Source organism: Rhinatrema bivittatum, chromosome 1, assembly GCF_901001135.1.
Source record: "Rhinatrema bivittatum chromosome 1, aRhiBiv1.1, whole genome shotgun sequence".
Classification (NCBI taxonomy): domain Eukaryota; kingdom Metazoa; phylum Chordata; class Amphibia; order Gymnophiona; family Rhinatrematidae; genus Rhinatrema; species Rhinatrema bivittatum.
Window position 1 is genome coordinate 690,045,955 of NC_042615.1, and position 13,660 is coordinate 690,059,614.

A 13,660-nucleotide genomic window follows, 5' to 3' on the forward strand; every position below is an offset into this window, starting at 1 on the left:
CAGGTCAGTCACCTGCTATAACCTAGCAGAAAATCACCACTGTTTTAAAGTATTTTCTGAAATACGCAGAGGTGTTTCAGTACTTTAATTTCTAGTACAGAAATTAAAGCACTCAGCCTGCTGAAATGTAGATTTACAGTAGGATCTCTCTTTTTCATCCTTGTTCTTGCTCATGTAAATTTTTGGTGTCCATTCACATTCTGCCTTTCTGAAAAACACACAAGGCAGATCTCAAAGGAAAACTGAATATTACACCATTGCTGATGGGGGTTACATTTCTATGGCCTAGATTCTCTCATATTATTGAGCCAGGTAAATAACAAACATATTACATAATGGCAGATAAAGACCAATTGGCCCATCTAGTCTGCCCAGCTGAAATTGTTCTTCTCTGCTTGCCCACCACTTTGAGTAGATAAGCATATGAATTCCCTTCCTTATTTAAGCCTTACTGTGAATTCCCACTCAGACATACTAATAAAAGCGAAGGCCCTTTTAGAGTTCCACAAATCTTGCAAGTCAACACTAGGGGTCTCTTGTCTGCCTGTGAATTAGTTGCTCCATCAAACAAACAGAGGACTGCAGTGTAAGACATTTCCAGAGCCTAAATCTGAATAAAAGACTGTGAACGTATTGAGGTGCATATTTAAAAGCCGTTGAGATGGGTAACTGAAAAGTTATCTGCCTAAATGGCTACCCAGCGATATTCATCGCTGTAGGCAGTTAAATTCTAGCCGCATAAGTTGGGGATGTTTCGGGGGCGGGCAGGAGGTGTTTTCAGGTGGAGCAGAGCTAGCTGCATAAGTTATGTGGCTAATTTTGGTCAGGCCATAGGGCTGTCCTAAAGTTAGCCAGTTAGATATAATCAGCTAATTTTAAGATAGCCCAGTATATTCAGCAGCACGACTGCGCTGCTGAATATAACCTGCTAGTTAGCTGGATATGTTTATCCGGCTAACTAGCCAAGTCGCACAGTGGCTGAAAATGGACCCCATTATTTGTTTGAAAATAAGTTAGCCTGGAGTTTGCTAAGAAGCAAGAAAGCTGCAAGTCTAAGCAATTGCCTATCTTCCCTGCTGCTTTCAGTTTCATGAATGCCTTTCCTCTTAGCTCATGGCTTCCCAAAGTGTGAGTCAGGACCCTAAGTGGAGTCACAAAATCTTCATGGGGGGGGGGGGGGGGGTCACAAGTGCCTCAGCTGGAGGCACTCTTTAGGCACCAGCAGCATTAGTAATAGGATTCAGCGTGGGGTCTGTGAGCCAGCCAACACTCACAGGCCCTGCCCTTGCATAGGCTTCTTTGGTAACAAGAAGCCCTGCATGAGGAGGGATTGGGGTCACTGCAGAGACTGTAAGCTTGCAATATCTCATAGTCCCCGCACTGATTTTCATTACTAATGCTGTTGCCACTTGCAGATCACCATCAGGCTTAGGACCAACCATGAGGGATGAGGAACGCTGAGTGTGCATGGGTTGGTAGAGACTGCATGGCTTCTCTCTCTTCATCCACTACTGAACCTCCACCCAAAAATATGTTGCTTCTGTCCTCAGCCTGACGTATCTTTTCACCGGTTGTTTGTGCATCTTTGGCCTGGGGCTCAAAGGAAAATGTTGCTGCAGGCCCTGGAGAGGGGGATGTTTAGAGAAGGGACAGTTAGAAGGGAGGGATCAGATGCTGGAGGGGATACAGTGTTGAATCAGCTGGAGAGGAATTGGCTGTAAAGGGAGAGAGAATGGGAATGAAAATATTACTGGAAGTGTGAGAGGAACTAGGGGCTTGAGTGGGGACCAATTGGAGGGATGAAAGAGAAGGGCTTAAAAGAGGTAGGGGGTGAGGCATGACAGGAGAAGGGAATGGGGAAACATTGATAGGGAGGAGATGGCAGAGGATCAGTTATGGGTTATAAGAAGGGCTTGGTGTTGATAGGATTAGCTTAGGGATATAAAAAGGGCTGAAGGGGGTGTGAGAGGAGGTGAGCTGGGCAAGTGAGAGGGACTGGGGATGTTAGAGGGTATAAGCTGATGGGACAGAGGTTGCGAGAACAGGAATGCTGGAGAGGAAGAGGTTATGAGAAAAGGTTCTCGGAAGGGGGTGGTCGACTAGAGAGGGTAGAGGATGAGAGCGGTCAGCTGGATTGTGGTGAGGGTGAGAGTGGAGCGATTGTCGAGGAGGGATTGCACTCCTGTAAATTAGTTTTTGTTGTCCTCTGGGGTCATGTGAATTTTGAAATGCTAAAATAGTCACATTGGCTACATGCTTAGGAAGATCTATCTTAGCTACTCAAAGGGCCAAAGAAATGAATGCAGCCTAGCCACAAGCACAGGTATAGAGGAAAAAATCTTGTGTTCTTCCCTATTACTAAAAGCACAGCAAAGAGAGAAGTGGCCCTTTCTACGACAACACAATTTACAAGGTAGAAGGAGGTGCTGGTAGGAGTTCCATTCACTTGAAGTTGGCTGCTGCAACTTGGCTTGGCCACTGTTGGAGACAGGATGCTGGGCTCAATGGACTCTGGACTGAACAGCATGGCAAGTCTTATGTTCTTAAATTTCTGAAGGAAGTATAAAACTCTTACTTACTCCAGTATATAATGCAAGAGATTACATAAAAATACCTGTAAAGTTTTGAAATTATGCTTTGGGCAAGACATGTTCTATAATCGCTTAAACATTCTTAGGATACATCAATGTTCACATAATAAGCAGAAAGTTTAATATTAAGTGCACTTTAAAATTAATTTTAGATTACTCCACCCTTGTTCGTATGGAGCTGTATTAAACAGCTGGAACATTTTGTACCCATTAGGTGCTCTGCGATGCACTGGGACAGAGTTGTGGCCTGGGTAGTTCCAGGGCTGACTTTCGGAGGGTGAGAGGCCCAGAGTGAATCAACTGCAGTGCAGCCCTGGAAAACAAACTATGGGGGTGGAGATGGGGCTACCATTGAGGTGTGGGGCCCCGGGCAGTCACCAATATTCGCCCTCGCCTAAAGATGGCCCTGGCTGGCGTGTGTGTGTGGCGGGGAATGCTCCAGCATCCTGCTTCCTCTCACATGTTGAGAATTTCCCCCCTTGGAAATTTCAGTGCTACTCACATGCTGTACTTTTCCAGCATGGAGGGAACCATCAATGAAATTTTTCCATCATTATTATTAACAATGCATATATTTTTTTTTCCATTTTTATTAACTTTTTTTTATTTAGCTTTTTTTTGTGTTCATACGCTTTGGGGCTTTCTCTTTGGAGATTGGGGAAGTGGTTTGTAAGATTGATAAATAAATAAAATAGAATCTGCAAACAGCATAAACAATAAAAAAAACAACAACAATATAGCAGGAGTTCATCCTGAAAATATTTTAGTTTATTTTGGGGAGAGGGTCTGGCAGAGGACCAACAGCATGCCCGAAGGGTGGGGAAGAATCATAATATTTGCACAACTGGATTTCTATTTATTTGTATTTGATATGCTTTTTTCCAAGGATAGTTTCATATCTGATTACAATCAATTTTAACAGACTAGCACATACATTAGCAGTTATGTTCACCTAGCATGATTATATTGATATAGGTAGATGATGAATATTTTCATAAATAGATACATTAGCTGTAGGCAGAGTGTCCAGGCATAGGAACTCAATTTGCTATTAAGAGACTGGCTGGGAGAAGGCCTGTCTGAACAGCAATGCATTTGCTGTTTTTAGAAGGGGAGGTAGCACGGTTCAAGGTGAATGGGTAGTGGTGCCTCATTCCAGATTTAAGGCGCATGGCAGCTAAAGGCCCTCAGTCTTGTGCGAGTCAGTTTTGGGGAAGTCAATGGGGGGAGGGGCAGGGAGGATAAAAAGGGCCTTTTGGGAGGATTGAAATTCTCTGGTGGGGGTATGGGAGGCAAGGAGAAGGGAGAGAAGCTCTGGGGCCTGTTTATCACACATTTGAAAGAAAAGCAGAATGCCTTGAATTTTATCCTGTTTTCTACCGGGAGCCAGTGAAGTTTGTGCAGAATGGGCATCTGTGCTTTGTATAATTTTGAAGTCAGTTTCAGTAATCTAATTGTGATTAGTGCATGTACTACAGTAACGAGGTTATGCTGATCAAGGTAGCTGCATAATTGTCAAATTTGGCATAAGTACATAAAGGAGGCTCTCATTACCTTTGAGATGTGGGATTCCATCATGAGATTTTAGTCAAGTTGAAGCCCTAGGCTTCGTACACATTCTTTGGGCTGAAGGTAGGTTGCTGATAGGGAAGGTAGTTAATGAAAGGTGTAACTTCGGCATCTTAGCCAGAGAGTTCATATTTGGAGTGGTTAAGTTTGAGTTTATGGCTACTGAGCCACTGGCCGACTGTCATAAGATAGTTGGAGAGAGTGGCAATGGAAGAAGCTTGATCGGATCTTATTAACGCAAAGTTGGATGTCATCTACAAACAGGTGACTGTGATGTAGCGTCAAAGTGGGGCACGTTCTGGCCTGCAAGGGCCTTTTGCAGGGTCCTACCATGCCTGGAAGGAATCCCTATACCAGCAGAAATAGTAGGCAGGGCTGTGAGGGACTCCACAAGGGCTGGAGTCACTGCCTCTTTCCCCTTTATTTTTCTGCCTTACTTCTTCTAAAGACCTTGCTAAGACATTAGGATGGGTAAATCGCTTTTGGCACTGTTCCTCCTTAGAGTCTATAGGTTCCTTCCTTTACTCTCTTTGTATATTTATAGCGTAGCCTGCAGTTTAGTCAGTTCTGTCTCACCCCTTTCTGTTCACCTAGGGAACTCCTCCAGTCTGTGGGTCTAATTTATTTATTTATTTATTTAACACTTTTTTATACCGACCTTCATAGTAAATAAACCATATCGGATCGGTTTACATAAAACAAGGGTATAACAGAAGCAATAAATAAAAGTAATTAACAAGAAAAGAGAATAAGATAAAGTTACATTTAACAAGGAGTAAAAACTTGGAAGCTTAATTGTAATGACATTTAATTTTGGTCTCAACAGGGCTGCCCATCTGTTTTCCTATTCTCCCTAGCTTTAAGTGTTGCTCAAACAAAAACAAAATTTTCCCTGAATATGCATGAGATAAATTTGAATATCACGGAGACTCAGGATATGCATAATCACTGGGCATATCCTGAAAACCAGACCAGCTGTGTGGTCTCCAGGATAGGTTTGGGAAGCGCTGGTCTAGTGTGCTAGAGGATTGACATTCTCTGGAGGATTTTCTCTACCTCTTTCAGGGTGATGGTTGTGAAGTCAGACAGAATGGTACTGCATGGAGAGAAGTGAGGTGACCCTATTGGCAAGGAAGAGGAGGTCATATTGTTAGGTAGGCTGAAGGGGGAGGTGTCGAAGGAGTAGCGTATTACTAAGACCTTATCCATGAAGAATTTTACAAAGTCTTTTGATATATGGTCCCTTATAGTGGTAGAAATGGTTTGAGATTCAGGTTTCGAGATCATCTGTACTAATTTAAAAAGTCTGTCCAGATAGTCCAAAGAGAGTTCCAGTTACTTGGAAATGTAACTAGAACTTTTTTTAGTCTGTTAAATGATTGCTTTGTATTTTTTTTTTTTTGCATGTTCCTTGCAGATACGGAGTTTGGTGCCTGTTTTGTGTTTCCCTGCTATGCTCGTTTAAGTTCACAGGATTGCTGCTTTAGGAGAAGATCCTCATGGAAACAAGGAGAATTTTGTCCCCCCAAAATGTTAAAAGTTAGCATCAGGACCCTCCAACCTCACCATGCCCTCTCATCTTCCAAGCTTACTCCATGTAAACCATAGAAGGGGTGGTCGTCTAGGGTGGCAGGAGCAAACCCCATTTGCTCCTGCCACCCTAGTATCATTTTTCCAAAATGATGCTGGCTGACCCCTAAGTCTTCTATGCCCCAAACATGTGACAAAGGAAGGTAACCCTATCTAGATTCCTTAACATGTTTCGAGAGGATTTCTGATTTTCCAGGGCAAATCAGGAGTGTGATATAGAAGGTTCCTGCTCTCTTAGAGTTTATTTAGAGCACTGATTCCCAACCTTTTTTGTGTCATGGCACACCCAGCACAGGGTTCATTTCATTGTGGCACACCACCAACTTCACAATCATCATCTCCTCTTCCCTGTCACCCCACTTCTGGCATCATCACCTTCTCTTCTCTTCCTTCATCCCCCTAGCATCATCATTACCTTATCCTCCCTTCCTTCTTCCCTACCACTCTGGCATCATTACCTTCCTTTTCCTCTGCCTCCACACCCCATGACATCACCTTTTTTCCCTTTCTCCTGACATCATCACATTCTCTTCCCTTCTCTCACACCCACACTTTAGCATCATCACCTTCTCTCTCCCTTCACGCTTTTGGCATCATCACCACCATCCCTCTTTTTCCACCCATAAGGCATCACCACCACCTCCTCTTCCCTCTCTCTTCACCCTTCTGGCATCATCACCACTTCTCTACCCTTTCTCCTGACTTCACCTTGTTTCCTTCCCTCTCCCTCCACTCACTGGCATTATCACAGCTTTTCTTCTGTCTCCCTCCACCCCCTGGCAACATCACCTTCTCTTCCCTCTCACCTGGTATCATTACTACTTTCCCTCCCCCACCCCAAACCAGCACAAGTCTGAGTAGCACTTGCTGCTGCTGCTGCTGCTTCCTCCTCTGCCAGCTTGCCTCTGGAATAGTAACAGCACGAGGCCAGCGTGGCTTGCAAGAGAGAGCTAGCAGAGATGGAAGCAGCAGCATCAGATAGGTACTGCTCTCTGCTGCCCTTTGCTGGCAAGAGGACATCCTGCAGGCCAGAAGGAAGAAAAATGCAAGACTGCCAGCACCTCGTCTTTTCATACCTGGCAATTCTCGCGGAACACTGGTTGGGAAACCCTGATTTAGAGGTCAGAGAGCTCTGCTACTGTATAGCTCATGCAAACTGCAGCTGTGTGCTTTGCCGTTATCCTTCCTGTTTAGGGGAGAGAGAGTACAGAGGGATGTGAGAGTTTGGTGCTGGAAAGGATGAGGTATGGTAGGAGGTGCATTCCCTCCACAGGAATGGGTTGGGGTTAGTGAGAGGCTATATAAGATCCTCCCAGGTATCTGTTCGGTGTATCTTGTGAGTCTTGATGAGGCATCCAGAGATTTCTAGGGATGTGAATCGTTTTCCATATCGTCTTAACGATAGAAATCGTGTGGCAGGGCAAGAAAATCGTCTTAGGCACGATTTTTTAGTTAAAAAATCGTTAAAAATCGTTTTTTCCGATTAGTGCGCACTAACTCGAGTTAGTGCGCACTAACAGGAGTTAGTGCGCACTAACTGGGAGTTAGTGCGCACTAACTGAAAATGATACAATTTGACACTTTTCAGGTCAGTTAAGGTCAGTTTAGGAATGAATATGTATTCCTATTGGCTGCCCTCTTATTTATTCATGTTACCAAGTTTCCTACTGACAGTATATGGGGGATGGGAAATGGAAACAGTTGGTAGCTTGACAAAACAAGTAATGTGATCAGTCAATGTGACTAGAACTTGTGCCCTAACCCTGATACCAGGGGTATTGTGATCTTCCTGCACACAGTGCCCTATCCCTATTAATACCAGGAGTGTTGTGATCTTCCTGCACACAGTGCCCTATCCCTAATACCAGGGTGTTGTGATCTTCCTGCACACAGTGCCCTATTCCTGATACTGGGGGTGTTGTGATCTTCCTGCACACAGTGCCCTATTCCTGATACCGGGGGTGTTGTGATCTTCTTGCACACATCCCGATATCAGGGATAGGGCACTGCATGCAGGAAGATCACAACACTCCTGGTATTAATAGGGATAGGGCACTGCATGCAGGAAGATCACAACACTCCTGGTATTAATAGGGATAGGGCACTGCATGCAGGAAGATCACAACACCCCTGGTATCAGGGATAGGGCACTGTGTGCAGGAAGATCACAATACCCCGGAGGAGTGAGGGTCAGGCAGCTCCCCCCTGTCTGTGAAGCCAGCCTCTCACTAGTAATGCAGGGAGGGAGCTGTCTCAGACTTCACCATCCTCCCCCCCCCCTTACCCACACACCATTCACTAGCTGGGACATGGGGGAAGTCAGGAGTGAGGGTCAGGCAGCTCCCCCCTGTCTGTGAAGCCAGCCTCTCACTAGTAATGCAGGGAGGGAGCTGTCTCAGACTTCACCATCCACCCCCCCCCTCACCCACACACCATTCACTAGCTGGGACATGGGGGAAGTCAGGAGTGAGGGTCAGGCAGCTCCCCCCTGTCTGTGAAGCCAGCCTCTCACTAGTAATGCAGGGAGGGAGCTGTCTCAGACTTCACCATCCTCCCCCCCCCTCACCCACACACCATTCACTAGCTGGGACATGGGGGAAGTCAGGAGTGAGGGTCAGGCAGCTCCCCCCTGTCTGTGAAGCCAGCCTCTCACTAGTAATGCAGGGAGGGAGCTGTCTCAGACTTCACCATCCTCCCCCCCCCCTCACCCACACACCATTCACTAGCTGGGACATGGGGGAAGTCAGGAGTGAGGGTCAGGCAGCTCCCCCCTGTCTGTGAAGCCAGCCTCTCACTAGTAATGCAGGGAGGGAGCTGTCTCAGACTTCACCATCCTCCCCCCCCCTCACCCACACACCATTCACTAGCTGGGACATGGGGGAAGTCAGGAGTGAGGGTCAGGCAGCTCCCCCCTGTCTGTGAAGCCAGCCTCTCACTAGTAATGCAGGGAGGGAGCTGTCTCAGACTGGTATCAGGGTTAGGGCACTGTGTGCAGGAAGATCACAACACTCCTGGTATTAATAGGGATAGGGCACTGTAAGAGATGACTGTAGTAGATTGAATAAAGATCTGATGTTTCTGCTCTCCTCACACCAAACAAAAACAACACACAAGCAGAGAAGCCCTTCTTACAAAGCTGAGCTAGTGAGTTAAGTAGGAGGAAAAGTAAACATACTGGTGCCAGTGTGGCTACTTAAAAAATACACTTACCAACAATCAATTACATATATTTGAACTGTGTACAGTTCCAGCCAGGACCACCTTTCTAAAATGCACAGTGATTGGCAAATTCAACATGCACTAGCATTTCAGGTGCCTGCTAACAAAATAATAAACAAACAAGTTCTAGTCACGTGAGTGCTGATCATTACATTACTTTTTTTGTCAAGCTTCCAACTGTTTCCATTTCACATCCCCCCAACCATATTGGTAACATCAATAGATAAGAGCACAGCCAGCCAATAGGAATACATACATACATATTCATTCCTAAGTGACCTTTACTGACCTGGGAAGTGTGAACACTTTGTTTCATTTTCTGTTGGTGTTCGTTAGTTTCCAGTTCCATTTCCCATCCCCCCAACCATCACCTCAGTGGTAACCTTGGTAACATCAATAGATAAGAGGGCAGCCAGCCAATAGGAACACATATTCATTCCTAACTGACCTTCAGTGACCTGGAAAGTGTTTATTTGTATCATTTTCAGTTAGTGCGCACTAAATCGAGTTAGTGCGCACTAACGGGGAGTTAGTGCGCACTAACTCGAGTTAGTGTGCACTAACACGATTTAACGATTTTTAACGATAAATCGTTAGAATTTCTATTGTATCGTGTTCTATAAAGATTTAAGACGATATAAACATTATCGGACGATAATTTTAATCGTTGAAAAACGATTCACATCCCTAGAGATTTCTGAAACAAAGAACAGGAAAGATTCTAAGCTGAGGAAAAGTTTTTTTTTTTGGTAGCCTACTAGGAGGAGGATACCCTAGCAAATAAAGGGGCAAATCCTTATCTGGGTGGGAGATGTAGATGAATTGATTAGATTTGGAAGCTGGCTTAATAGTTGTAAGGAAATGATCCAGCTCTCTTTGAATTTTGATTTTCAGACTGTTTCGTTTCTGGATGTGTTGGTTAAGAAAGGGGAAGATGGAAAACTATGTACAACTTTATTTTCAAAATCTACATATCGGAATTCATTCCTTGAATATTCAAGTTTTCATCCACATCATTTAAGAAACAGCTTGCCATTTTCTCAGGTATTGCACAAATATTTCTGAATTTAAAGACCATTCGGGAAGATTAGTTAAAAAACTGATTGCAAGAAGGTATCCATACAATATTGTGAAGAGAGTGTATAAACGGGCATTGTTCATTAACGGAGAACCATTATTATCAAGGACTAATTCTGGATACAAAAAGGATGAACATCTTATGTTTATTATGAGATTTTCTATGGAAATGCCAGCAGTCATCAAAATCATGAAGAGACATTTGAACATTTTGGGGCAGATTTTCAAAGGGATATGCGCGTAACCCCCGAAAAGCTGCTCCAAGCTGCTCCTGCACGCGCCAAGCCTATCTTGCATAAGCTCGCTGGCGCGTGCAAGCCCCGGGGCGCGCGTGTGTCCCGGTGCTTCAAAAAAAGGGGTGGTCCGGGGGCGGGACCATGGTCCAGGGGCAGTCTGGGGGTAGGGCCGAGTGCTCCGACACAGCGGCCTGTGCTGGGGCATGGCACGCCGGCAGCTGGCCGGCACGCGCAAGTTATGCCTGCCTCAGGCAGGCGTAATTTTTGGAACAAAGGTAAGGGGGGGTTTAGGTAGGGCTGGGGGGCAGGTTAGGTAGGGGGAAGGAGGGGAAGGTGAGGGGAGGCGGAAGGAAAGTTCCCTCCGAAGCTGCTCTGATTTCGGAGTGGCCTCGGAGGGAACGGAGGAAGGCTGTGCGGCTCGGCGCACGCAAATTGCACAATTGTGCACCCTTTTGCGGGGGGTGGGGGGGGGGGGGTGGGTGCACAATTGTGGTATAAGTTTGGATAAGTTCTTGGAGGAGAAGTCCATTAACGGCTATTAATCAAGTTTAGTTAGGGAATAGCCACTGCTATTAATTGCATCAGTAGCATGGGATCTTCTTAGTGTTTGGGTAATTGCCAGGTTCTTGTGGCCTGGTTTGGTCTCTGTTGGAAACAGGATGCTGGGCTTGATGGCCCCTTGGTCTGACCCAGCATGGCAATTTCTTATGTATACCCATGTCCTTTTTTTGTATATTGGCAAAATAACGAGGGCATTGAGGAAATGCATAGCTGAACATAAGAGATGCACTAAGAGGAGGAGAATAGAGGCACCTATGGTTCCTTACTGCTCGGATTATATCCTTGATTTTAAAAGTTTGAAATGTTTTGCTATTGACCAAGTGAAGATGAATGCCATGGGTGGATATTGTGAGAGATTGTTACTCCAATTAGAGCAACATTGGATATACCATTTAAAAAACTTTAGAACCAAATGGCTTGAACACAACCATAGAATGGAATTCTTTTTTGTAATGAACTTAATATGCCTGTTCCTTTGTTCTAAAAATTAATATTTTAACCTTTACAATGGGTTGTGTCACGCATGCTCGATAGCTCTAGTGAGCTTATATAGAGGGAAAATGCGCCTGTGTTTTAGGCATTTGTAATTAGAAGCAACTGAGAGTGTTGAGCACCGAGTTTTGAAACAAATTGCTGAAATGTGTAAAATGTGAGTATAGATAGTAATAGAGTGATAAAGAGGGAGACCAAAATATGTTGTTTTAATGAAGAATTCTATGTTATAGACTTGCGCCCTGAAACAGCCTTGTCAGTGAAACAATTGGCCAACGTCGGTGACAGATGAGTAAAATTGATGGTACAAAGCTAAAGAAGGAGATCAGAATGCTAAGATATTTTACCTATTTAAACCTATTTTTAAGAAAATAGGTTTAAGAATCATATAAAAGAAATTTTTGTATCAATAAAGTTTAGGTAGGATGGAGGTTTTTATGACCGATGATTGAAACAAAATGCAGCACATCTATAAGTTTGTTAAACTGGACATGCAGGTAGTCAGGGGTCTTTTCCTCCGTGTTTTATGGACATTAAGTTCAGCTGTAATTAGTTGAATGATTTTTTAATATTTGGTGAAAGCCTGTTTGAGTTTTACACACTTTCTTTCACCAGCCCACATTTTTTATTTTTTTTACTTTACCTGATCCCAGGGCTCCTGCAGTGGCCCTCACATCCCTCTGCCGCTCTGAAGGTGACCCGCGAGGAAAGGGGAGTTACAGGAGCACTAGCCAATACCATTTTAGAAAATGGTGCTGGGGCAGTTAGAGGCAGTTGCGATTCACTGCTGCCTGTAGAAGACCATCCCTGGTAGGGGCAAGTTTGAGGGGGTGTGAAGACGGATTGGGGGAGCCCCATTGCTAATTTGTAAGACTTTTTGTGGGACAAAGGGTAGATCTTAGAGGAACAGGGCTTACCAAACCTCTTGAGTGTGACAAATATGCTCTGAAAGGAGCTTAGAGGTTTCAGTGGTGGTGGTGGTGTTGGGGATTTAATACTAGCAGGGGTGGGAGATGAGAAATGAGCAGTATAACCCCATATAAGTAAGTTAATTTGTATCTGTATCATAATTTCACAAAATGGCTGCTAATCGAAGGAAAATACCAGAGGTAATAAATATATATCAACCACATAATATGAACCCATGGCAAGTGTTTGTGTGTGAAATAGAAATAATTTCAGCGTATATCAGAGAGAGAGAGAGAGATTATGTTTGAGGGCATTTATACCCTAGCAATGTGATGGTGGATCAAAAACAAAGAAAGAATGACCCTTCCAAATTTAAAACTGTACTAATAGTCACTAGACTTTCTTGTTTAAGATCTTTGATTTATAAACACCATTCATTTTAGCAGTGGTCATACAAACCGTTCTCACTGGAAAAAGAAAATTGGAAAGTCTTTCCTGCACATCAATAAATGAGCATTTGGAACTAATCCTATCACAGTATGAAGATGTCTTCAAATTCAGCTGGAATATTTATCTTCTCTAATTCACATATGGATACAGTTCATTCTTTGGCACAGAAGTGCTAAGGTTGGTAAGGAATTTGTTTAATAACACAGAGTCATTCCTTGAGCCAGTCCATGACTGTAAGTTAGTCCATTGTTCTCTGCTACACAAATATTTCAGCTAAAATAATCACTATTAAGCAGGATGGTCTGCTGTTAGGCTTCACAAAATGTAACAAGTCTATTTTCATCTTTTATTTTAAACAAAATCTGATTGCTTAGAAGAAAATAGATCTTTGATATGCTTGAGCATAGACATTGATAAAGGAGTTAGATATTCACCTAAAGATAATTAGACAGAGCTATAGACTACAGCTTAACAATTATCCATCTTTTGTAGAAGTACTCCTGAAAGAATTACTGGCAAAAAAAAAAAAAAAAGAGAATTCTGATATTATAAAGTTTTGCAAAATTCTGCAAACTAATACAGAATCTGAGCATTAGATACTCATGGGCTTATTCTATTCCTTTTTCTTTCTCCTTTTAACTAATATTAATCTCATTTTAGCAAATATTGGAAGTTTTATTTACTTTTAGTATCTGTTTTTTAAGGAATCTTAATGTAATTTGTTTTAAAATGCCATAGTATTAAGATGTTATTAACAGCTAATTTATTTCTTCTGTTTTATCTTTTTTGTATTGTTAGCTATTTCTTTAATTAACTTAATGCGTTTCCCTGTTTAATATAATTGTACGCCATTGTGAAGGCCTTGCCGATGTGATGGTCCAGAAAAACAATAAATTATAAACTATATTTATCAAAATGGTACAATACAATCAGTGGCTTTCAGTAGTAATTAATTTACAAAATTCA